The sequence below is a fragment of the Triticum aestivum genome, chromosome 1A (assembly GCF_018294505.1).
Source record: "Triticum aestivum cultivar Chinese Spring chromosome 1A, IWGSC CS RefSeq v2.1, whole genome shotgun sequence".
NCBI classification, from domain to species: domain Eukaryota; kingdom Viridiplantae; phylum Streptophyta; class Magnoliopsida; order Poales; family Poaceae; genus Triticum; species Triticum aestivum.
Window position 1 is genome coordinate 24340221 of NC_057794.1, and position 26723 is coordinate 24366943.

Genomic DNA, 26723 nt, shown 5'->3' on the forward strand with positions numbered 1-26723 from the left:
GGTTTGTCACGGTAGATGTCGTTAGTGTGAGGACTTAGTCGCGAAGCCAACGCATCTATGTGGTAGCCTGAGAGGGGTTGAGTGGAATCGAGAGACGCAACACAAGACAAGGGTTTAGACAGCTTCGGGCCTCGGGAAACATCATCCGGTAACAACCCTACATGCTGTTTGAGGCTAGATCTCATTATCATCACGAGGGAGTCGCCGTAAACCGGCTCTCCTCTAGTTGTGTCTAGCCCTAGAGATTATTTCTTTCTTCCTCGTCCCTGTTTGGGGAGCCCTGCCCCTCCTTATATATGTTGAAGGGGCGGGTTACATGTGGAGTCCTATTAGGATTAGGACTAGTCTATTTCTAATACAAACCGGATACAAGTCCAGGTCTTAACTCCTTGTAAGACAAATATTCCTCATGCCTTTCCTCTTAAACCGGCCCACCATAACATGAGCCGGCCTTCTGGGCCTTGGGCCTTGTCATCCATCTGGAACACGTGCCGGGTCACCAATGAGTCTTCAGGCTCGTGAATCGTCATACCAGTGAACCGCTAGATACGTAAGTCGCCAATCCTCTGGCGGGTTACCGGTGAAACACCAAGTCTGGCCGGGTTATACTTCCGGCCGGTTTACGCCGCGGGGTTTATCCCCGACAGTAATACTCCAAGGTAAAGAACAAATGCTAGATAGCAAGGATCTCCAGGTATAACACGAAACACAAACAATTTTGTGTTGAACGGAAGGCAATAAAGTGGTCGATGATAACACAAATCATCGAGGGCAAGGATGGTACTTCTCATTATGAATTTGATTGCTATTCTGGAAGGAGTCAAAATGTTGATGATGACCACGACAAATTTTGTCGAGAGGATCCACGAAGAAGCACTCGAACAACGATTGCATCAAGCAAAAGGAGTGTTGTAGCGAAAGATTATTGGAACCTCGGATACGTCTCCAACTCGGAATCAAGCTTGCTGTTCGAGGTGAAACGATATGATGAGGAAGAGTGACGTAAGCTTAGCTCACCATCAAAAATTGTGCTCCAGGAAGGACCAGGTAGCATGGTTAAAATTTAGCATGCTAATGATGTAGCCGATCAGGCTAGAAATGACATGATCGAGTACAAACTCGTAAGTAAAGGAGAATACTAACAGTAGTTTAACCGTGGTGAGGACCCGATTTAGTTATCGGTGTCCTTGAGTGACTAACAACTCGGAACCAGGAAACATTGGAATCGGTGAGGAATAATACTTGATGAAGGCTCCTAATAAGCAACATGGTTCGGTGATATTATCGAGATACCTGAGGGTAATACTCGGAGGAAGATCAAAATAGAGGTTGCGGAGATGCATTGATCTACAAAAGACAAGTGCTTTAACTTGTTTGAGAATCGGAGTTGAAGGAGAACAATTTGGTCGGAAGCACATTTGTAAATGATCAAACCACTGATACAATATGAACTTGTAACAAGGGGGTAATTATTTTCATGAGAAGCTTCCATGAAAAGATCTGCATCGTGTCCATGGGCATGAATGCAAAGTTCAAGGTCGACTCCCACTTCTTCAATGCCTAACCGTTCATTCACTTCCTGTCTTCAAAGAAGTTATGGAGTTGAAAATTTATCTGGCAAAACACCAGTAGATATAACCCACATAAACTTCGGGTTCACACAGACTAAAGAAGGCATAGGTTCAACCCATAGGGGCATCTTAGGAACATATACCATGAACTTCAAGAGTAAATAACACAAGCTCAGAAGTAGAGCATGGTTTACTAAATTAGAGGATACAGTTTACCAAAGGCATTATGTATCAGGGAAATTACTCACAATAATTTTGGATGTGAAGGACACTGTCGGATAATAAACCAGCAATGGGTCTAGTTGTCCACAACGGGGATAATGTGAGTATCGGTACTCATTCAGAGGAAGAAGGAATGCAAGGAGATAAGATTATAGAAACAACTGACTAACTCAAGGCTCAAATGCAAAGGAATTATTAATTCCAAGTCAAGGGATCAGAAGCAATGCTCTGATTAGGGATGGATAAGTTGAATACTCTTAGAGGTACAATCGTCAACAATTTGATTGGTCGAGAACCAACTCTTGTTTAAAATGACGTCTGAGCTAGAAGGATGAATTCTAGGATCCGACTGAGGATTGCAAGCATTCACAACTTATTGAATTAATGGACTCAAAATGATAGTGACAAAGGATGCCAATAAGATTACTTATGGGGTTAACCATAATGCAACAAGAGAGAATTTCAAGAGCAATAAGCTGTTGAGGATTTTCGAAAGATCGAATAGTATTTCAAAGACCTTTCTGAAACACATGAATAACTAGGGATGAGCCATACTTGGTAAGTGTGAGGAATTATCCATAGGGGTATTGAGGTGGCAAGGAACTGCAAGGCAGTAGGCACAAGTATTCTCGGAACAATAGAGAGACATTCTGGGTATCTTGTAATAACAAGATCAATGGGGAATGATTGTATGAATGGCAATTGTATGTAGTTATCCATAAGGATACGGTGGTAGGGAATTGCAAAGACGATGGGTAAAAGTGTCTCGGGAAAACATCGTAGCGTAACCTCGGAATCTTCTGGTGCGGCAGACGATCACCTGTAATAAGGGGCTCTCCGGAAGGAAGTAGTTACGAGAACCTAAAGTTAGAGTTAGCAAAATCTTTTAACCCGAATCTAAGAGAGATCAGAGTCCCATAGTATAGACGAGGAATAAAAGATCCTAATACCAGCCAAATGGCGACATGGGCCCGTAAGCCACACAACCATGTTAGTAAAAGTTTTGTAATGACTAGACTCAACTTCGGCCAAGGAGTATGGAAGGGGGATTCCTATAGGCAGTCGGCTCTGATACCAACTTGTGACGCCCCCGATTCGATTGTACACTAATAATACACGCAAACGTGTACGATCAAGATCAGGGACTCACGGGAAGATATCACAACACAACTCTACAAATAAAATAAGTCATACAAGCATCACATTACAAGCCAGGGGCCTCGAAGGATCGAATACAAGAGCTCGATCATAGACGAGTCGGCGGAAGCAACAATATCTGAGTACAGACATAAGTTAAACAAGTTTGACTTAAGAAGGCTAGCACAAACTGGGATACATATCGAAAGAGGCGCATGCCTCCTGCCTGGGATCCTCCTAAACTACTCCTGGTCGTCGTCAGCAGCCTGCACGTAGTAGTAGGCACCTCTAGTGTAGTAGGAGTTGTCGTCGACAGTGGCATCTGGCTCCTGGGCTACAACGTCTAGTCGCAACAATCGGGTACAGAAAGGGGGAAAAGGGGTTGCAAAAGCAACTGTGAGTACTCATCCAAAGTACTCGCAAGCAAGGACCTACACTACATATGTATGCATTGGTATCAAATGGAAAAGGGTAGCATATGTGGACTGAACTGCAGAATGCCGGAATAAGAGGGGGATAGCTAGTCCTCTCGGAGACTACGCTTCTGGCAACCTTCATCTTGCAGCATGTAGAAGAGAGTAGATGGTAAGTTCACCAAGTAGCATCGTATAGCATAATCCTACCCGGCGATCCTCCCCTCGTCGCCCTGTGAGAGAGCGATCACCGGTTGTATCTGGCACTTGGAAGCGTGTGTTTTATTAAGTATTTGGTTCTACTTGTCATAAGGTCAAGGTACAACTCCGGGTCGTCCTTTTACCGAGGGACACGGCTATTCGAATAGATCAACTTCCCTGAAGTGGTGCACCACATTTGCCAACACGCTCAATCCCCTTTGTCCGGACACACTTTCCTGGGTCATGCCCGGCCTCGGAAGATCAACACGTCGCAACCCTACCTAGGCACAACAGAGAGGTCAGCATGCCGGTCTAAATCCTATGGCACAGGGGTCGGGGCCCATCGCCCATTGCACACCTGCACGTTGCGTACGCGGCCGGTGAGCAGACCTAGCCTCCCTTATACAAGAGCAGGCATTCCAGTCCAACCCGGCGCGCGCCGCTCAGTCGCTGATGTCACGAAGGCTTCGGCTGATACCACGACGTCGAGTGCCCATAACTGTTCCCGCGTAGTTGGTTAGTGTGTATGGGCCAGTAGCCAGACTCAGATCAAATACCCAGATCTCGTTAAGCGTGTTATTTTGAAGTAACCACGAACGCCGACCAGGGCCAGGCCCACCTCTCACCTAGGTGGTCTCCGCCTGCCCTGTTGCTCCACCTCAAAGTAACAGTCGGGGGCTGTCGGGAACCCAGGCCCACCACTACCTGGGTGGAACCACCTGCCCCTTCAACCCCCAACATCAGAATCACTTGCGGGTACTCAATGAGCCGACCCGACTTTAGTCACAACATTTATATGTATAAAGTATGTAATATATACCCGTGATCACCTCCCGAGTGATCACGGCTCGGTAGTATAGCATGGCAGACAGACAAGAATGTAGGGTCACTGATGATAAACTAGCATCCTATACTAAGCATTTAGGATTGCAGGTAAGGTATCAACAGCTGTAGCAACAATGATAGGCTATGCATCAGAATATGATTAACGGAAAGCAGTAACATCCTACACTACTCTAATGCAAGCAGTAGAAAGATATCTGGCGATCAAGGGGGGGGGGGGGGCTTGCCTGGTTGCTCTAGCAAGGAGGGGTCGTCAACAATGTAGTCGAACTCAGTGGCATCAGCAATGGTCTCGGGGTCTAACGGAGTAGAAGAGGGGGGAATAAATAGTAAATACGGATCAAACAAAGAATCACATAACATAACAAGGTAATACGCGGTGCTAGGTATGCCCCTACCGCGGTATTAGGTGATACCGGCGAAGGGGGGAAACATCCGGGAAATTATTCCCGGTGTTTCACGTTTTCGGATGGATGAATCGGAGGGGGAAGTTGCGTTTTCGCTATACTAGGGACATGTGGCGGACGCACGGGCTGCATATCTAGATTCGTCTCGTCGTTCTGAGCAACTTTCATGTACAAAGTTTTTCCATCCGGACTACGAATTATTTTATATTATTTTTAAAAGATTTAATCATTTTTAATTTATTATTATTAAATTAATTCGAAATTAGCATTACTGCATCAGCATGACGTCAACGTGACATCAGCAGTCAACCTTGACTGTTGACCTGGTCAACCTGACAGGTGGGTCCCACATGTCATTGACTGCCTACTAATTAACTTAGTTAATTAGTTAAATTAACAAATTGATTAGGTTAATTATTAAATTAGGTTTATTAACAAATTAACAAAAAAATAAACGTTTCCAGGGCGGGCCCCACGTGCCATAGGCATAGGGGCCATAGCGGGGCGGGTTAGCAGGCGACTGGCGCCAGGATTGGGCGCAGCCCGGCTGGCCCTGGACGCCAGCCGGGACGGAGGAGGTTGCCAGCCAGGGCAGCCGGAGTGGGCAAGGGGCGGTGCCGATGCGGTTTGGCGCGGCGGAGCTGAGGTGGGAGGCGGGGCGATTGGGGGGACAGCGCATCGGGGCGGACGGAGGCGGGCGCTGCAGCGGCGGGCACGGAGCGCGGGGCATGGCGGCGGCAACAGGGGGTCGCCGGAGGTAGCAGCAGCAAACCACGGCGGCTCGCAGGGGCGTGCGATGGGGCATGGGGCATGCGCACGCTCAGTATTAGCGGGGGCGGCCGGGTCGACCCGAGGAGAGGAAAGGGAGGGGGTCCGTGCGCGAACACGCACAACGGCTCGCGGCGCCGGCGACCATGGCGGCCAAGCGCGGGCGCGCAGGGAGGAGGGGCACTGAGCACCTGGGCGGCACTAGGCGCGAGCAGCGGCGCGAGGAATGGCGGCGCTAGGCTATGGCAACAGCGGCAGGTAGGCTGCGACACGAGCGCTTGCGAGAGGCAACATGCGAAGCTGCAGCGAGTAGTGCGGTTACACGCGGTGCGTGCGCGAGCAAACACAACAGCGGAGGGGAGGCACAGGCGAGCGAGGCAGGCGCAGGGGGGGCGCGGTGTAGAGGCCAATGGCGAGCAGCGGCGCGAGCAACAGGGTGGCTCGCGCAGCCGGACAGAGCGACCGGTTCAGCGAGCGACGCAGGAGGGGTGGCCACGCGCGGGCGGGCGGTTAGCGGGGCACGCGTGGGCGACACAGGGGAACGGTCGGGCGGTGCAAGGATGCGGGGCACGGTCGGCGGCCTACAGCACTGGATTCGAAAGAAATGAGAGGAGAATCGCCAGAGGGCTCACAGGGGAGTCCGTTGGCGAGCGCGATGGGGGTCGGGGATGACCGGAGCAGCAGGACGACGGAGCGGCAGTGGCGGCCGCTAGAGATGAAGAAGACACGGGCGGCGGTGGTGTTGCTTCCCGGCCTCGATCTGTCGATGTAGAAGACGTAGACGACCGCGACGGGGCTGCTGGGTATAGCTCTAGCCGATGGGGAGCGCGGTGGCCGCGACGACGAGGGCGGCCATGGCGGGCGGAGCACGGGTGTGCGTGGGGAAGAAGAGAGCGGCGCGAGGGAGAGGGGAGAAGTGGGGGTGGCTAGGGTTCGTCCTTGGTGTTGTGGGGTACTTATCCGTCGCGGGAAGGCAGTGGATGCTTGACATGACGATGATCGGTGGCGTGGACGGCGTGCCGGCACTGCCAGCGCCATGGATGAACAGGAGAGGGAGACAAGTCGCTAGTGGGCTGGGCCTGTGCCTTGTCGGTCTAAGTCCCAGGAGAAGCAGGGGGGTTTCCCTTTCCTTTTTATTCTATGTTTCATCTTTATTTATTTCTGTTTTACTTTTAGCTACTGTTTTGCGTTTCTATTAAAGGCAAAGGATTTTTGGTTCAACAAGGTACTTGACACCTAAATACTATGTAATGCTATGAGCTAGCACGACAAGTTCCATATTATTTTGAAACGTGCAAATATTTATTTAAATTGAAAAGGATCAATTAAAAGTTGTTGGTCTTATTTTAATTAGTTTAAGTGCATTTTAATTACTCATAAAATGTTGGTTTCTTTCAAGAAAATTGTCAGTGGATTTTTGCAACCCAGCGGACATTTTTGTTTTACCGTTTGAAGAAATAAAAATTTGACTTTCTTTTCAATTTGAATTTGAATTCGGTTTGGATCAAAGTGAGGTTTAGAAATTTAATTGCGAAGTCATGGCACCATTAGTGTCTGGTTACTGTAGCTTAACTATCGGGCTGTTACACCGCACCTACGCCAGCGCACCCCCTTTAGTACCTGGCCGTGGCTCCAACTGGTACTAAAGGGGGGGTCTTTAGTACTAGTTGGAGCCACCACCCAGTACTAAAGGGGGGCGCTTCCCGCCGCTTGGCCTGTCCGAAATTGACCTTTAGTACCGGTTGGTGGCTCCAACCGGTACTAAAGGCCCATCCGCCCCCCGTCGCCTGCTTCTTCTCCTCTGCCCCGTCGCCCGCCGCCCCCGTCACCGCCCCCGTCGCTACCCCCGTCGACGCCCCCATCGCCACCCCTCGTCGACGCCCCCGTCGCCGCCCCGTCCCCATCCCCGTCCCCGTCGTCGCCGCCCCGGCCGTCCCCGTCCCCGTTGTCCCCGTCGCCGCGCGCCCCGCCCCGTCGTCCCGTCGTCCCCGTCCCCGTCGTCGCCACCCCGTCCCCATCCCCGTCGTCGCCATCCCCGTCGTCGCCGCCCGTCGCCGTCCCCGTCGCCGCCCCCCCCCCCCGTCGCCTCGCCTCGCCTCATCGGTGAGCTCCTGCCCCGGCCGTCATGTCCACACGCACACAACTTGTTAATTAGTTGTAAAATTGTTAGTATTTTTTATGTTTTTTAGTTATAGAAATGTTAGAAATTTTTCTGTTTTTTAGTTATAGAAATATTAGAAATGTTAGTTATATAGAAATGTTAGAAATTTTAGAAATGTTAGTTTTAGCTAGATGAATTAGATTAATGTCAAATTGTTAGGCGATGATCGATGTTTTTTTAGTTTCTTATAATTTTAGTTATATAAAAATTTAGAATTTGCATATAGAATTTTAGTTATCACAATCCAATAATTTAAAAAATGTTACTTTTTGCGGGCATATAGTATTTGTTTTTGACGATGCCTAGCCCGCATCCTCCCCATCGACCCGTTCGCGACGACGTCCTGCTTTAGAGGACCCATGTCCGGGACTGGGCTCCGCCGGGCTGGCACTGGGAGGTGCTACCTTTAGGGGTCCCGTCGTCGACCCTGATCTCCTTTGGTGGCGTTCGCGTGTTGCTTCGCCGTGTCAGGGAGGAGGACGAGCACGTCCGTCGCTACATGGCTACTATGGACGTTAGGTTCTCCAATACCTGGCGGGTTCTTTGGGCAGATGACCGGAGATATGATCCTGTGATGGTTCCTTCTCTTTGGGTGTCCACCGCTCGCGCCTTAGGAACCACGAGTGGCCTAGATTCTTCTGTAGTATTCGATCTATATTAGCTAGCTAGCTAGTGATGTATTCGATATATAATATTCGAGATGATGTATTTGAGATTATATATATTATTAGAGACGATGTATTCAAGATTATATATTATTCGAGACGATGTATTCGAGATTATATATTATTCAAGACGATGCATATTATGTACTATGATTCAGTTTTTCCTTACTGATTGCATCCATGCATTGTAATTTGAGTACTAAATTGTTTTATATTTATTCTGGATTAGTTAAATAAAAGCTGTGGCGGACAATACCAGCAAAGAGGGAGGAGAGACCATGTTAGAGATCATGCGCAGCCCTCGCGGGCCAGATGACCAGAATGAAGATTATGATGGCTCCGAATATCTGAGCAATACCGGGGAGGGTGATGATAAGATATTTGATGTCGACGACCGACTTGATGAAGTCATGAACTATGATTATGATTATGATGATGTAGACAATGTTGATCTTGAAATAACAAAGACCGGCGAGGTATATTTATATAATCAGGCATATGGTGATCATCACATGTTTTTTGATTTGAAGATATATTAACGAATCGATCTTTCTTCTTTCAGGCCTTCAGATCGAGCAAATCTGCTTCTATAGACAGCAGGACAAAGCGAGGCCCGTGCAAAAATTTGAAGGACGGTATAAAGTACTACATCGATGCCATCAAAACTAATGGCGAACCAATCACGCCTATGAACATTGCGAACAAGTTCGTTCGTCAGTGCGGAGTTCTTGTGAAGGACCAACTCCCGATCTCCATTCAAGAATGGAATGAGCCAAAATAAATAAATATCTAGATGTTACTTGGGTCGACGACAGAGCAAAAAAATGCTTTGGGAATCTCTCATTGAACATTTCACCCTACCAGATTATTTCACGGATGCAGATGTGCAGAAAGTCAAGGACACTGCTCTTAGGAAGATGACAATTGCACTCAACACCCACAAAAAAACTGTATAAGCCAAGTACATCGAAGGAGGAAGGAAGACTCCAGAATTCAAGGGAACACTGGAGAAGCAAAGAGAACACTGGCCCGCTTTCGTGAAATTCAAGGAATCAGAATTATCTAAGGAACGGTCAAGAAAAAAGAAGGCCAACGCTCCAAAAAAGATGCAGTTCCATAGGCTAGGGCCAGGTGGCTACGTGGTGGCAATGCCTAAGTGGGATAAGTCTGAGCAAGAGATGCAGGATGCAAGGGTCGATCCAGTTACTAGGAGCTGGCCCCCAGGTGCAGAACTTGGTTCTATGTGCATGGGGGGGCGTTGGACCCGAAGACAGGCCTTGTTTCGAAGAAGGCAAGTCTAAAAGGAGCCGAAGATAAGTTACTTCAAGCAATAGAAGATGCTCGAACGGGGATGTTCACGCCCAACAGAGAGAACGACGAGCTTATGCACGCCCTGGGAAATCCTGAACACCCGGGAAGAACACGTATGAGGCAAGGGCGTTGTTCCGTGGTATGAGGGCTTTTCGGACTAGAATGCCGACTACAGAACCCGTACAAGAAGGAAGATGGAGGAGGGGAAGAAGAGGAAGCTGGAGGAGGAGCAGAGGAAGCAGGATGCAGAACGCCTTCAAGGCCTAGAATCAGCGCACTCGGGCTTGGCACTCAAATTCCAGTGGTAGTAGCAGCAAATTGACTCACTTAGCCAGGAAAGGGGGTCTCAGCAGCGGCAACAGCTAGCCGATGATCCAGCATTGGATAGCACCATCCCATCCATGTCGAGAAGCAGTGTTGGTTCCGCCCCGGGCGATGCACTGCTGGATAGATACCCTGTGGATGACATCATGGAGAGCACTAACTGTGAGCTATACTTCAAAATGAAGAACATATCCATGAAGGTGGCAGACGCCATTGCTTATACAAATTCCCCCGATGCAACCTTCCATTGCAACCCGATTCCAGCCGGCTATGCTCGTGTCCAGGTTGATGAAGTGGTGGACCAATATTCGGGCCTAGAGCCTGACATTCCTGGAGGTGACGAGGAGCACACACTAGGAGAGGCCAAACATCGTATCATCCTATGGAGAAAGGATTGCATCATCTTTCCAAGGCCACCGACATCGCATCAGCCGACTCCTCCTCGAAGTCCGCCACCGCATCAGCAGACTCCCGCTCCTCCAAGTCCGCCACTGTGTCAGGCCACTCCTCCTCCTCCAAGTCCGTCAAAGCGTCAGGCCACTCCTCCTCCTCCAAGGCCGGCAAAGCGCCAGGCCACTCCTCCTGCTTCAAGTTCGACACAACGTCAGCAAACTCCTCCTCGAAGTCCGCCACCGCGTCAACAGACTCCCGCTCCTCCAAGTCCACCAACGCGTCAGGCCACTCCTCCTCCTCCAAGTTAGGCACAACGTCAAGCCACTCCTCCTGCTCCAACTCAGCCACGTCAGTCGTCTCCGCCGCCTCAGCAATCGCAGAAGAGAGCCGCCACAGCTATGGTGCATAGCGCTACGAGTCGAGGTAGTATAGGAGGTACAGGTGGAGGCAAGCGATATAAATATGGTCCAAGCCTCAGTCCTCTTCCTGAGAGGCCTTACGACATGACCGAGGAGCAAAATGCAGCCATAGTGCAGGCCCAAGTGGACGCCCATTTTGGACCGAAACCGGCACCACCGCCAAGGGAGAAAGTGCCTGAGGAAAAGATTGACCACTTGATTCGTATGACTATACCACTAGCTCCCAAGCCCGTTGACTCAGAATATGAGTGCCAAATCAGGAAGGCTGATGTCTACTACACAACTTCTTCTTGTAGACGTTGTTGGGCCTCCAAGTGTAGAGGTTTGTAGGACAGTACCAAATTTCCCTCAAGTGGATGACCTAAGGTTTATCAATCCGTAGGAGGCGTAGGATGAAGATGGTCTCTCTCAAGCAACCCTGCAACCAAATAACAAAGAGTCTCTTGTGTCCCCAACACACCCAATACAATGGTAAATTGTATAGGTGCACTAGTTCGGCGAACAGATGGTGATACAAGTGGTATATGGATGGTAGATAAAGGTTTTTGTAATCTGAAAATATAAAAACAACGAGGTAACTAATGATAAAACTGATCACAAACGGTATTGCAATGCTAGGAAACAAGGCCTAGGGTTCATACTTTCTCTAGTGCAAGTTCCCTCAACAATAATAACATAATTGGATCACATAACTATCCCTCAACATGCAACAAAGAGTCACTCCAAATTCACTAATAGCAGAGAATGAACGAAGAGATTATGGTAGAGTACGAAACCACCTCAAAGTTATTCTTTCCATCCAATTCGTTGGGCTGTTCCTATAGGTGTCACAAATAGCCCTAGAGTTCGTGCTAGAATAACACCTTAAGACACAAATCAACCAAAACCCTAATGTCACCTAGATACTCCAATGGCACCTCAAATATCCGTGGGTATGATTATACGATATGCATCACACAATCTCAGATTAATCTATTCAACCAACACATAGAACCTCAAAGAGTGCCCAAAAGTTTCTACCGGAGAATCACGACGAAAACGTGTGCCAACCCCTATGCATAGGTTCATGGGCGGAACCCGCAAGTTGATCACCATAACATGCATCAAGTGAATCACGTAGTATCCCATTGTCACCACAGATACGCACAGCAAGACATACATCAAGTGTTCTCAAATCTTTAAAGACTCAATCCGATAAGATTACTTCAAGGGGAAAACTCAATCAATTACAAGAGAGTAGAGGGGGAGGAGAAACATAAGATCCAACTATAATAGCAAAGCTCGCGATACATCAAGATCGTGCCAAATCAAGAACACGAGAGAGAGAGAGAGAGAGATCAAACACATAGTTACTGGTACATACCCTCATCCCCGAGGGAGAACTCCTCCCTCCTCGTCATGGAGAACATCGGCATGATGAAGATGGCCACCGAAGAAGGATTTCCCCCTCCGGCAGGGTGCCGGAACGGGTCTAGATTGGCTTTCGGTGGCTACGGAGGCTTCTGGCGGCGGAACTCCTGATCTATTGTGCTCTCCGGTGTTTTTATGGTATATGGAGATATATAGGCAAAAGAAGTACGTCAGGGGGCCCACAAGGGGCCCACGAGGGTGGAGGGCGCGCCCTAGGGGGTGGGCACGCCCCCCTACCTCGTGGCCTCCTCGAAGGTCCCCTGACATGCACTCCAAGTCTTCTGGGCTTCTTTCCTTTCAAAAATGAGTTTCGTGAAGTTTCAGGTCAATTGGACTGCATTTGGTTTTCCTTTTCCACGATATTCTAAAACAAGGTAAAAAAAGAAACTGGCACTGGGCTCTGGGTTAATAGGTTAGTCCCAAAAATGATGTAAAAGTGTATAATAAAGCCCATAAACATCCAAAACAGTAGATAATATAGCATGGAGCAATCAAAAATTATAGATACGTTGGAGACGTATCAGCATCCCCAAGCATAATTCCTGCTCGTCCTCGAGTAGGTAAATGATAAAACAGAATTTTTGATGTGGAATGCTACCTAACATATTTCTCTAAGTAATTTTCTTTATTGTGGCAAGAATATTCAGATCCATAAGATTCAAGACAATAGTTTAATATTGACATAAAAATAATAATACTTCAAGCATACTAACAAAGCAATTATGTCTTCTCAAAATAACATGGCAAAAGAAAGTTATCCCTACAAAATCATATAGTCTGGCTATGCTTGATACGTCTCCAACGTATCTATAATTTTTGATTGCTCCATGCTATATTATCTAATCTTTTGGACTATATTGGGCTCTATTTTCCACTTTTATATTATTTTTGGGACTAACCTATTAACCGGAGGCCCAGCCCATAATTGCTGTTTTTTGCCTGTTTTAGGGTTTTGAAGAAAAGGAATATCAAACGGAGTCCAAACAGAATGAAACCTTCGGGAACGTGATTTTCTCATCAGATAAGACCCAGGAGACTTGGACCCTCCATCAAGAAAGCCACGAGGCGGTCACGAGGGTGGAGGGCGCGCCCCCTGCCTCATGGCCCCCTTGAAGCTCCACCGACGTACTTCTTCCTCCTATATATATCCATGTACCCCCAAACGATCAGAACAGGAGACAAAAACCTAATTCCACCGCCGCAACTTTCTGTATCCACGAGATCCCATCTTGGGGCCTGTTCCGGAGCTCCGTCGGAGGAGGCATCGATCACGGAGGGCTTCTACATCATCATCCAAGACCCTCTGATGAAGTGTGAGTAGTTTACTTCAGACCTACGGGTCCATAGTTAGTAGCTAGATGGCTTCTTCTCTCTTTTTGGATCTCAATACAATGTTCTCCCCCTCTCTTGTGGAGATCTATTCGATGTAATCTTCTTTTTGCGGTGTGTTTGTTGAGATCGATGAATTGTGGGTTTATGATCCAGTCTATCTATGAATAATATTTGAATCTTCTCTGAATTCTTTTATGTATGATTGGTTATCTTTGCAAGTCTCTTCGAATTATCGGTTTGGTTTGGCCTACTAGATTGGTTTTTCTTGCCATGGGAGAAGTGCTTAGCTTTGGGTTGGTCTTGCGGTGTCCTTTCCCAGTGACAGAAGGGGCAGCAAGGCACGTATTGTATCGTTGCCATCGAGGATAACAAGATGGGTTTTTTATCATATTGCATGAAACTATCCCTCTACATCATGTCATCTTGCTTAAGGCGTTACTCCGTGTTTAACTTAATACTCTAGATGCATGCTGGATAGCGGTCGATGAGTGGAGTAATAGTAGTAGATGCAGAATCGTTTCGGTCTACTTGTCTCGGACGTGATGCCTATATACATGATCGTACCTAGATATTCTCGTAACTATGCTCAATTCTGTCAATTGCTCAATAGTAATTTGTTCACCCACCGTAGAATACTTATGCTCTTGAGAGAAGCCACTAGTGAAACCTATGGCCCCCGGGTCTCTTTATCATCATATCAATCTCCATCACTTTATTATTGCTTTCTTTTTACTTTGCTTTTACTTTTTACTTTGCATCTCTATACTAAAAATACAAAAAATTTATTTATCATCTCTATCAGATCTCACTTTCATAAGTGTCCGTGAAGGGATTGACAACCCCTAAGCGCGTTGGTTGCGTTGAGCTATTGTTTTTGTGTAGGTACGAGGGACTCGAGCGTAGCCTCCTACTGGATTGATACCTTGGTTCTCAAAAACTGAGGAAAATACTTACGCTACTTTGCTGCATCATCCTCTCCTCTTCGGGGAAATCCAACGCAGTGCTCAAGAGGTAGCAAGAAGAATTTCTGGTGCCGTTGCCGGGGAGTCTGCGTAAAAGTCAACATACCAAGTACCCATCACAATCGCTATCTCCCGCATTACATTATTTGCCATTTGCATCTTGTTTTCCTCTCCCCCACTTCACCCTTGCCATTTTGTTTGCCCTCTCCCTTTCTTTTTGCCTTTTGTTTGCTCGTGTGTTAGTTTGCTTGCTTGTCGTTATGTCGAGTCCTTTACCTTCTGCCTCTCTGTCTAAAATTGGGGAAATTATTGTCGAGATGGACAATAATAATGTCATGAAAAATTCTGATGCTCCTGCTAAAGAACCTACCATCTTTCATACAAAAAAATTCCGTGTTGGTACTGGTAATATTATTGGAAAAGGAGTTATTCAAGATTTCTTTACTTGTGCCGGTGCTTTACCTTCTATGGGTAGTTCTATCCTTCACAGAACTAGTAGTCTTGCGGACGCTATTGCCATGCTTGTAATTGAACTTGAAAGACAATTCATGCACATGCATCCTTCCATACAAAGGATTTTTCTGGAATTTTATAATATTGAGCATTCTTCTGTTAAGCGTGCCGCTACTATCTTTCTGGCTCATGAGTTTAGATTCATAATTAAAGAAGCCAAAGAAATCTTTGCGCATTATAGGGTGGATTCTTGCCGTCCTCCCATAGAGGCTATCCTCTTTGATCAAGAAGAAATAATGCGTTTTCAATCTTTAGACTATGTTGCTTTTAATGAAAATTTTAGAAAAAGGGTTCCTACCAATGTTTTAGTTGATAGAATTTCTGAAAATAATGATGATTTGGCTATTCGAAATAATGAACTAGGATATTCTCTTGAATATAGGCTCACAAAGTTCCGTCAAAATAATGCTTATAATGATGAATTGGTTGTGCATTATGAAGGACCAAAGGAGGAACCTATACCTCCCAAGGTTGATCTTGGGGACTTTTGTCCCGTTAAATTTAGCCCTTTTGATTACTTTTTCATGACTCAAAGAAAACATGCTGCCGAACGTAGAGAATATGAAATTAGTTATAATAATCTATCTTACTATTATGGCAATACCTAGATCTATTCTTGCTTGTTATGCCTAGCTAGGGGCGTTAAACAATAGCGCTTGTTGAGAGGCAACCCAATTTTATTTTTATACCTTGCTTTTTGCTCCTGTTTAGTAATAAATAAATTATTTAGCCTCTATTTTGGTTGTGTTTTTTGTGTTTAATTAGTGTTTGTGCCAAGTAGAACCGTTGGGAAGACTTGGGAAAAGTCTTGTTGAACTTGCTATAAAAAACAGAAACTTTTTGGAAAGTCTTGTTGCTCACAAGAACTGCTGTCATTTTTATTTGGAAAGTGATATTTAGTTAATTAGCTTTGAAGATGATTAATAGATAAATTCCTCACGTCCAGCAATTTATTTTAGAATTTTTTGGGTTCCAGATCTTGCGCTAGCTACAGATTAGTACAGACTGTTCTGTTTTTCACAGATTCTGTTTTTCGTGTGTTGTTTGCTTATTTTGATGAATCTATGGCTAGTAAAATAGTTTATAATCCATAGAGAAGTTGGAATATAGTAGGTATAACACCAATATAAATAAAGAATGAGTTCATTACAGTACCTTGAAGTGGTCTTTTGTTTTATTTTGCTAACGGAGCTCACGAGTTTTTCTCACCAATGAGTTCATTACACCAAGGAGTACAGAATGAGTTCATTACACCAATGTATGTGGTCCGATGAATGTTGAGGCTCGTGGCAGATATCGTTATTTTCTCACCTTCACAGATGATTTAAGCAGATATGGGTATATCTACTTAATGAAGCATAAGTCTGAAACATTTGAAAAATTCAAAGAATTTCAGAGTGAAGTTGAAAATCATCGTAACAAGCAAATAAAGTTTCTATGATCTGATCGTGGAGGAGAATATTTGAGTTAATGAGTTTGGCCTTCAGTTAAAACAATGTGAAATAGTTTCACTACTCATGCCACCTGGAACACCACAGTGTAATGGTGTGTCCGAATGTCAAAACCATACATTATTAGATATAGTGCGATCTATGATGTCTCTTACCGATCTACCACTATCGTTTTGAGGTTATGCATTAGAGACAACTACATTCACGTTAAATAGGGCACCGTATAAATCCGTGGAGATGACACCGTATGAACTGTGGTTTGGCGAGAAACTTAAGTTGTCGTTTCTTAAAGTTTGGGACTGCGATGCTTATGTGAAAAAGTTTCAACATGATAAGCTCGAACCCAAATCAGAGAAGTAAATCTTCATAGGATACCCAAAAGAAACTGTTGGGTACACCTTCTATCACAGATCCGAAGGCAAGATATTTGTTGTTGAGAATGGATCCTTTCTAGAGAAGGAGTTTCTCTCAAAAGAAGTGAGTGGGAGGAAAGTGGAACTTGATAAGGTCATGTTACTTGACCATGATGAACCTATGAACTATGAGGAAGCGATGATGAGCCCAGATTCCGCAAAATGGCTCGAGGCCATGAAATCTGAGATGGGATCCATGTATGAGAACAAAGTATGGACTTTGATTGGCTTGCCCGATGATCAGCGAGCCGTTGAGATTAAATGGATCTTCAAGAGGAAGACGGACGCTGATAGTAGTGTTACTATCTACAAAGCTAGAATTGCCGCAAAAAGGTTTTTGACAAGTTCAAGGTGTTGACTACGATGAGAATTTCTCACTCGTATATATGCTTAAGTCTGTCCGAATCATGTTAGAAATTGCTGCATTTTATGAAATCTGGCAAATAGATAAACAAAACTGCATTCCTTAATGGATTTATTAAAGAAGAGTTGCATATGATGCAACCAGAAGGTTTTGTCAATCCTAAAGGTACTAACAAAATATTCTAGCTCCAGCGATCCATCTATGGACTGGTGCAAGCATCTCGGAGTTGGAATATACGCTTTGATAAGTTGATCAAAGCATATAGTTTTATACAGACTTGCGGTGAAGCCTGTATTTACAAGAAAGTGAGTGGGAGCACTACCACATTTCTGATAAGTATATGTATGACATATTTTTGATCAGAGATAATGTAGAATTATTCTGCAAAGCATAAAGGAATTTTTGAAAGGTGTTTTTTTCAAAGAAAGACCTCGGTGAAGGTGCTTACATATTAAGCATCAAGATCTATAGAGATAGATCAAGACGCTTGATAAGTTTTTAAATGAGTACATTCCTTGACAAGATTTTGAAGTAGTTCAAAATGGAACAGTCAAAAAGGAGTTCTTGCCTGTGTTACAAGGTGTGAAGTTGAGTAAGACTCAAAACCCGACCACGGCAGAACATAGAGAGAGAATGAACGTCATTCCCTATGCTCAGCCATAGGTTCTATGAAGTATGCCATGCTGTGTACCAGACCTATTGTATACCCTGCCCTGAGTTTGGCAAGGGAGTACAATAGTGATCTAGGAGTAGATCACTAGACATTGGTCAAAATTATACTTAGTGGAATAAGGATATGTTTCTCGATTATGGAGGTGACAAAAGGTTTGTCGTAAAGGGTTATGTCGATGCAAGTTTTGACACTGATCCAGATGACTCTAAGTCTCAATCTGGATACATATTGAAAGTGGGAGCAATTAGATAGAGTAGCTCCGTGCACAACATTGTTGACATAGAAATTTGCAAAATACATACGGATCTGAATGTGGCAGACCCACTGACTAAACTTCCCTCACAAGCAAAACATGATCACACCTTAGTATTCTTTGGGTATTAATCACATAGCGATGTGAATTAGGTTATTAACTCTAGTAAACCATTTGGGTGTTGGTCACATGACGATGTGAACTATGGGTGTTAATCACATGGTGATGTGAACTATTGATGTTGAATCATATGGTGATGCGAACTAGATTATTGACTCTAGTGCAAGTGGGAGACTGAAGGAAATATGCCCTAGAGGAAATAATAAAGTTATTATTTATTTCCTTATATCATGATAAATGTTTATTATTCATGCTAGAATTGTATTAACCGGAAACATAATACATGTGTGAATACATAGACAAACAGAGTGTCACTAGTATGCCTCTACTTGACTAGCTCGTTGATCAAAGATGGTTATGTTTCCTAAACCATAGACATGAGTTGTCATTTGATTAACGGGATCACATCATTAGGAGAATGATGTGATTGACTTGAACCATTCCGTTAGCTTAGCACTTGATCGTTTAGTTTGTTGCTATTGCTTTCTTCATGACTTATACATGTTCCTATGACTATGAGATTATGTTACTCCCATTTACCGGAGGAACACTTTGTGTGCCACCAAACGTCACAACATAACTGGGTGATTATAATGGTGCTCTACAGGTGTGTCCGAAGGTACTTGTTGGGTTGGCATATTTCGAGATTAGGATTTGTCACTCCGATTGTTGAAGAGGTATCTCTGGGCCCTCTCAGTAATGCACATCACTTAAGCCTTGCAAGCATTGCAACTAATGAGTTAGTTGCGGGATGATGTATTACGAAACGAGTAAAGAGACTTGCCGGTAATGAGATTGAACTAGGTATTGAGATACCGACGATCGAATCTCGGGCAAGTAACATACCGATGACAAAGGGAACAACGTATGTTGTTATGCGGTTTGACCAATAAAGATCTTCGTAGAATATGTAGGAGCCAATATGAGCATCCAGGTTCCGCTATTGGTTATTGACCGGAGACGTGTCTCAGTCATGTCTACATAGTTCTCGAACCCATAGGGTCCGCACGCTTAAAGTTACGATGACAGTTATATTATGAGTTTATTTGTTTTGATGTACCGAAGGAGTTCGGAGTCCCGGATGAGATCGGGGACATGACGAGGGGTCTCGAAATGGTTGAGACGTAAAGATCGATATATTGGACGACTATATTCGGACATGGAAAGGTTCTGAGTGATTCGGGTATTTTCGAGAGTACCGAGGAGTTACGGGAATTCGTATTGGGCCTTAGTGGGCCATACGGGAAAGGAGAGAAAGGCCTCAAAGGGTGGCCGCACCCCTCCCCATGGGCTGGTCCGAATTGGACTAGGGAGGGGGGCACCCCCTTCCTTCCTTCTCCTTTTCCCTTCCCTTTCCTTCCCTCCTACTCCTACTACTGGGAAGGGCTCCTAGTTCTACTAGGAAAGGAGGAATCCTACTCCCGGTGGGAGTAGGACTCCCCTAGGGTGCCATAGAGCGGGCCGGCCCTCTCCCTCCTCCACGCCTTTATATACGGGGGCAGGGGGCACCCCATAGACACAACAATTGATCGTTTGATCTTTTAGCCGTGTGCAGTGCCCCCCTCCACCATAGTCCACCTCGATATTGTTGTAGCGGTGCTTAGGCGAAGCCCTGCGTCAGTAGAACATCAACATCGTCACCACGCCATCGTGCTGACGAAACTCTCCCTCAACACTCGGCTGGATCAGAGTTCGAGGGACGTCATCAGGCTGAACGTGTGCTGAACTCGGAGGTGCCATACGTTCAGTACTTGATCGGTCGGATCGTGAAGACGTACGACTACATCAACCGCGTTGTGCTAACGCTTCCGCTTTCGGTCTACGAGGGCATGTGGACACACTCTCCCCTCTCGTTGCTATGCATAACTATGATCTTGCGTGTGCGTAGGAATTTTTTTGAAATTACTACGTTACCCAACAGTGGCATCCGAGCCAGGTTTTATGCGTTGATGTAATATGCACGAGTAGAACACAAGTGAGTTGTAGGCGATATAAGTCATATTGCTTACCAGCATGTCACACTTTGGTTCGGCGGTATTGTTGGATGAAGCGGCCCGGACCGACATTACGCGTACGCTTACGCGAGACTGGTTCTACCGACGTGCTTTGCACACAGGTGGCTGGCGGGTGTCAGTTTCTCCAACTTTAGTTGAACCGAGTGTGGCTACGCCCGGTCCTTGCGAAGGTTAAAACAGCACCAACTTGACAAACTATCATTGTGGTTTTGATGCGTAGGTAAGAACGGTTCTTGCTCAGCCTGTAGCAGCCACGTAAAACTTGCAACAACAAAGTAGAGGATGTCTAACTTGTTTTTGCAGGGCATGTTGTGATGTGATATGGTCAAGACAAGATGCTAAATTTTATTGTATGAGATGATCATGTTTTGTAACCGAGTTATCGGGAACTGGCAGGAGCCATATGGTTGTCGCTTTATTGTATGCAATGCAATTGCCCTGTAATGCTTTAATTTATCACTAAGCGGTAGCGATAGTCGTGGAAGCATCAGATTGGCGAGACGACAACGATGCTACGATGGAGATCAAGGTGTCGCGCCGGTGACGATGGTGATCATGACAGTGCTTCAGAGATGGAGATCACAAGCACAAGATGATGATGGCCATATCATATCACTTATATTGATTGCATGTGATGTTTATTTTTTATGCATCTTATCTTGCTTTGATTGGTGGTAGCATTATAAGATGATCTCTCACTAAATTTCAAGATAAAAGTGTTCTCTCTGAGTATGCACCGTTGCCAAAGTTCGTCGTGCCCAGACACCACATGATTATCGGGTGTGATAAGCTCTACGTCCATCTACAACGGGTGCAAGCCAGTTTTGCACATGCAGAATACTCAGGTTAAACTTGACGAGCCTAGCATATGCAGATATGGCCTCAGAACACTGAGACCGAAAGGTCGAGCGTGAATCATATAGTAGATATGATCAACATAGTGATGTTCACCATTGAAAACTACTCCATTTCACGTGATGATCGGTTATGGTTTAGTTGATATGGATCACGTGATCACTTAGATGATTAGAGGGATGTCTATCTAAGTGGGAGTTCTTAAAGTAATATGATTAATTGAACTTAAATTTATCATGAACTTAGTCCTGGTAGTATTACACTAGTAGAAAACGGGCCTATTGTCCCGGTTCGTAAGGGCCTTTTGTCTCGGTTCCTGAACCGGGACTAAAGGGTCGGTACTAATGCCCTGTCCCTTTAGTCCCGGTTACCGGGACAGATGGGCCTCCACGTGGAATGTGCGCGGAGCCCAGGCAGGAGGGCCTTTGGTCCCGGTTGGTGGCACCAACCGGGGCTGATAGGCATCCACGCGTCAGCATTTCTGTGGCTGGGTTTTTTGTTTTTTTGAAAGGGGGGGGGGGTTTGGGGGTTTTGGGGGGTTAATTTAGGTGTTTCATATATTGTGTTAGCTAGCTATAATTAATAGAGAGAAGTGTCCTCTCTTATGTCCGTGCTTGGTCGACGCTACGTACTATACATACGTATAGAGAGGACTAGACACGCTAGTTAGCTAGTAAGCAAACGAAGGAAACAGAAGATCGTCATGAACATATATGCATGCAGAGAGAAGTGATATCGACCACCTCTCCTTCTCCGAGAGATTGGTCGAACAACAAGTTCTCGTATATCTATCCGACACTACCGGCTACATATATACAATAATTATCTCTTACAAATATAATCTCCTAACATACGGACGCATGGTCCACATAGTATTCTCCGTCTTCAGCGATCACGTGGTCAAGAAATAATGCCGCCAATTCCTCTTGAATTGCTCACATGCGAGCTGGTGCTAGGAGTTCATCCCGCTTCCGAAACATCTAATTTGAAGAAGGGGGTCAATACATATATATATGAATGAATGAAACTCAACACAAATGATGGTAATAAAATAAAATTGTGAATGTTGTTATTTACGCACTTCATATTGTTCGTCAGAGTAGCCCCGCTCACAGGTCGTCTGGTGGATGGACTCGCAAACGTAGTATCCATAAAAAGCATTCCCTTGTTCCTGCCACAACCACTTTACAAGAAATAGAGGTCAATCAAACTGATAAGCAAGAATGCCAAATGGTATTGATGAAACTAGCGCTTGAATCACTAGGAGATGCATGGAACATGCTACTATAGTACTTACTTCCGGGTGTCTAAATTGCAGCTTCTTCGGGAGTCCCGGAGCTTTTTTGGTGAATTTTCTCCAAACCCTGCCAGACAAATAAAACAATTACTTGATATATCAGGAAATGAACAAAGTTGCTGATATGGTGGATAATGATCGATTTAACTTACTTCTCGAGCATTTGAGTCATGTCCGCATACTCCTGGGGATCTTTTCGTCTTGAGTCTAAGACGGTTACTAGTCCCTGCTCAAGCTTAATCTCTAGGAGAATATAGTGGAAACTGCACACACATGCATAACTCATCAATTACATTACTATAACCTTGACTAATATATAAGGGAAACCAAATATGCACAAGACAGTAACACTCACTTGAAGTTGTAAGGAAAGAGTATTATATCTTTGTTTTCATTTATTACCAACGATCGTAGCAAGTTGGCCTCGGTATCTGTGGCATGAAATTTAACCTGAGTTGCATCTATGAGATTTGTGTTAATGAACCCAATATCACCGATTTGTCTTTTCTTCAATTCGACGATCTTCAATCTGCATAATATAGTGAGGATATTTATAAATACATGCAATGAAAGAGCTAAGCTATATAGAGAGACTTAATGACAGAAGTAGTACTACTTACAGACAGTAGCAGGTGACCGTTGCTTTATCGAGGGCCAATTGATTGAAAAACTGAAAGAACTCCTCAAATGGAACAGGCAATAGTTCAATTCCAACGAGGTCATGCTCCTTTTTAACTCTCACATACAAAGTACTCCTCCCCCCAGACTCTCTGCAGATTTTCAAGTACCAATCATGCAATCTTCGCATCATCATTGATAGAGATCTTTCATCTTTGACGAGAGGCTTCCCGTACTCATATCTTTGTATCTGTGCCTCCATGAAATCATAATGTACATCATCGCGCAGGTAATCTCCAAGATTGCTATAACCGGGCACCATCCTCGGATCATTAGCGTCGATGTCGCTAGGCACCTTGAGCGGGGGGCACGATTGCTTCGCTTGTTTGCCGAGCTGGGCAATTTGTTTCCTAGCTCGTCGTTCTTTCAGCCTTTGATCACTGACAGTACTTACCGACCGCTCCGCTTTGGCAAAATCCTTTCCAATAATGCGCTCATAGTTGCCTTTCGGCGGAGACTTGGGTGGTTTTGTCAGGGCAGCCAGAGTGCGCTTCGCTTTCACCGGATCTACCTTCTCCTCCGGAGGTGGATGTTTCTTTGCTTTCACCCCTTCAAAGAAGTTCCTGACTTCTTCTCGCGCGATCTCGGCGTTCTCCTCCGGGGTCCTCTCGTATGGTAAATTCTCTGGAGTCTTTAGAGAAGGACCGAATCTGTATGTCCTCCCGCCTCTGGTTGTGCTGCTAGACACCGGCAGAGCAGACGGAGCAGTTGTCTTCTTTACTTGCTTACGAGGCGGAGGAGAAGGACTACGACGCGCCGGAGAAGCCGGAGCGGCGGCAGGTCTCTTCCGCCCTTGCTGACGAGGCGGAGAAGGAGGAGGCTGGCTGCTCGGGCGTGCCGGCGCAAGCGGAGAAGGAGGCGGAGTGCCGCCACGCGCCGGAGAAGGAGCCGGCCGAGTGCCCCGATCGTCACTCGCCGGAGGAGGAGGCGGTGGAGGAGGCGGAGTGCCCTGACTCGCCGGAGGAGGAGGAGAAGGCGGAGCCGTCTAGTTCGGAAGGTTGATGAGCTCCTTCCGCCATAGGCATGGAGTCTTCAGAGCAGAACCCAGCCGAGTCTCCCCTTCACCGGTAGGGTGGTCAAGCTGGAGGTCCTCAAATCCCTCCGTTATTTCATCCACCATCACCCTAGCATATCCTTCTGGAATCGGCCGGCAGTGAAAAGTTGCGCCGGGTTCAGTAGGAAAAACAGAGCCAACAGCCGCCTTGATCTTCATATTAATCCATTGCGTCATAAGGTGGCAATTTTGAGACTCCATGATAGCATCCACGAGATAGCTGGCAGGAGCCGTCAAGACATGCTCCGGCCGAAGTAGCTCGGTGGAAGCCACGCTGCTTCTCCGCTGAGATGGCGGGGTAGCTTCGGGAGAAGCTTCGGCAGTTTGTTTGCTGCGATTTGCTTCTCGTTCCTCTATCGCTTGTACCCTAGCGTGCAGCGCCTGCAGTTGGGTCTGCTCCACTTTCTTCCTCCTCTCGTGGCATTTGCAACCTCCTGCGTCCGGAAACCCAGCCTTCCACGGAATGGAGCCTGGCGTGCCTCGTGTCCGTCCAGGGTGCTCAGGATTCCTGAGGGCCATTGTGAGCTTGTCATTCTCTCTGTTTGGAACGAACGTCCCTTGCTGCGCTGCTTCGATATACTGCTGAAGCCTCTTGACTGGTATTTCCATTTGATCGTTCGTCCAAATGCACTTCCCTGATACAGGGTCCAAGGTTCCGCCAGCCCCGAAGAACCAAGTCCGGCAATGGTCTGGCCAATTAATTGTCTCTGGTTCGATCCCTTTATCAACCAGATCATTCTCAGTCTTGGCCCACTTAGGCCGGGCTACAAGGTAGCCACCTGACCCCGTGCGATGGTGATGCTTCTTCTTCGCAGCATTTTGCTTGTTTGTCGCCGACGTCTTCTCACTCTTTTCCGATGTCTTGTGGGCCACAAATGCGGGCCAGTGATCTCTGATCTTCTCATATCTGCCCTTGAATTCTGGTGTCTCTTTTTTATCGACAAACTTATTCAGCTCTTTCTTCCACCTCCTGAATAGTTCTGCCATCCTCTTAAGAGCAAAAGACTTGATTAATTGCTCTTTAACTGGCTTCTCCGGATCATCCTCCGGCGGTAGGGTGAAATTTGACTTCAGCTCAGTCCAAAGATCATTTTTCTACATATCATTGACATAAGACACCTCAGGGTCTTCTATAGCCGGCTTTAACCATTGCTGGATGCTGATCGGGATCTTGTCCCTAACCAGAACCCCACACTGAGCAACAAATGCGCTCTTTGTCCGGAGGGGTTCAATCGGTTGGCCATCGGGCGCGATTGCTATGATCTCAAACCTTTCATCCAAGCTCAAATTTTTCTTCGGGCCTCGTCTCTTTACCGAAGTTGTGCTCGATCCGGAGGGCTAGAAAAAAGAACAAAGACTTAATTAATATGTGTACATACCAAAACAATGAATGCATCAGTTAGCTAGTCAGCACAGGCTTAACTAATATATATACCTGGCCGGACTCGGTTCGGTCACCGAAGACATTATCATGGTCTCCTTCTTGCACCGGCATTGGGTCACTGGAGCCGTCCTCACGGTCTCCTTCTTGCACTGGCATTGGGTCACCGGAGCCATCATAATCATAGCCAGCTGCTTCCAGACCATCGGTGTCATTGAGAAACAACGAGCAGACGGCATCACTTCCTCGTGCGATTATGTCCCCCAACAACTCTTCTTATACTTCGTCTCGGGCAGTGTCCATAGTTTCTACAAATATTTACAACATGGAAATTATTATTCAAACATGAAAGATGGATATATTAGTGGCGAACGTAGAACTAATATTAATTAGTGGCATCGATGCTGCTTCTCTAGGGTTTGGGGTGGCCTCGACAACGCTTCAAGGATAAAAAAAGAAGAGGAAGAAGAAAAAAAGAGGAGAAGAAAGAATAGACGAGAAATCTCCTCTATTCTTTCTTCTCCTCTTTTTTTCTTCTTCTTCCTCTTTTTTTATCGGGAACGAGGGTCGCCGAGCTTCGACGCCCACGTCACTTGTGGGACGTGGATGTAGTGTCCGACACTGACGGCCACATGTATCTCACACCCACGATACTTGCTATTTAGGGTTTCCTCTACCGCTCGGCGACCCTCGACGACCCTCGTTCCCGATAAAAAATGAGGAAGAAGAAAAAAAGAGGAGAAGAAAGAATAGAGGAGACCTCTATTCTTTCTTCTCCTCTTTTTTTCTTCTTCTTCCTCCTCTCATGTTCGACGACCCTCGACCCCTCGGCGACCCTAGACCCCCTCTCGACCCTCGACCCCTCAGCGACCGTCGACCCCCTCTCGACCCTCATATATAAAACCTTTTCTTCCTTCTTCTTCCTTGTATTCCTTCTTCCTAAATATATAAAACTTTTTTTTAAATGAAACTAACCTAAAATGTACTAAATCAGAGAACATATATAGATAAAACTTTTCTAATTTAAAATCTAACTTTTGCATATATGTATTTTTAAAACATCATTACAATTGAAAAAATACATACATACAAACAAAAAACATGTAAAAAATACATA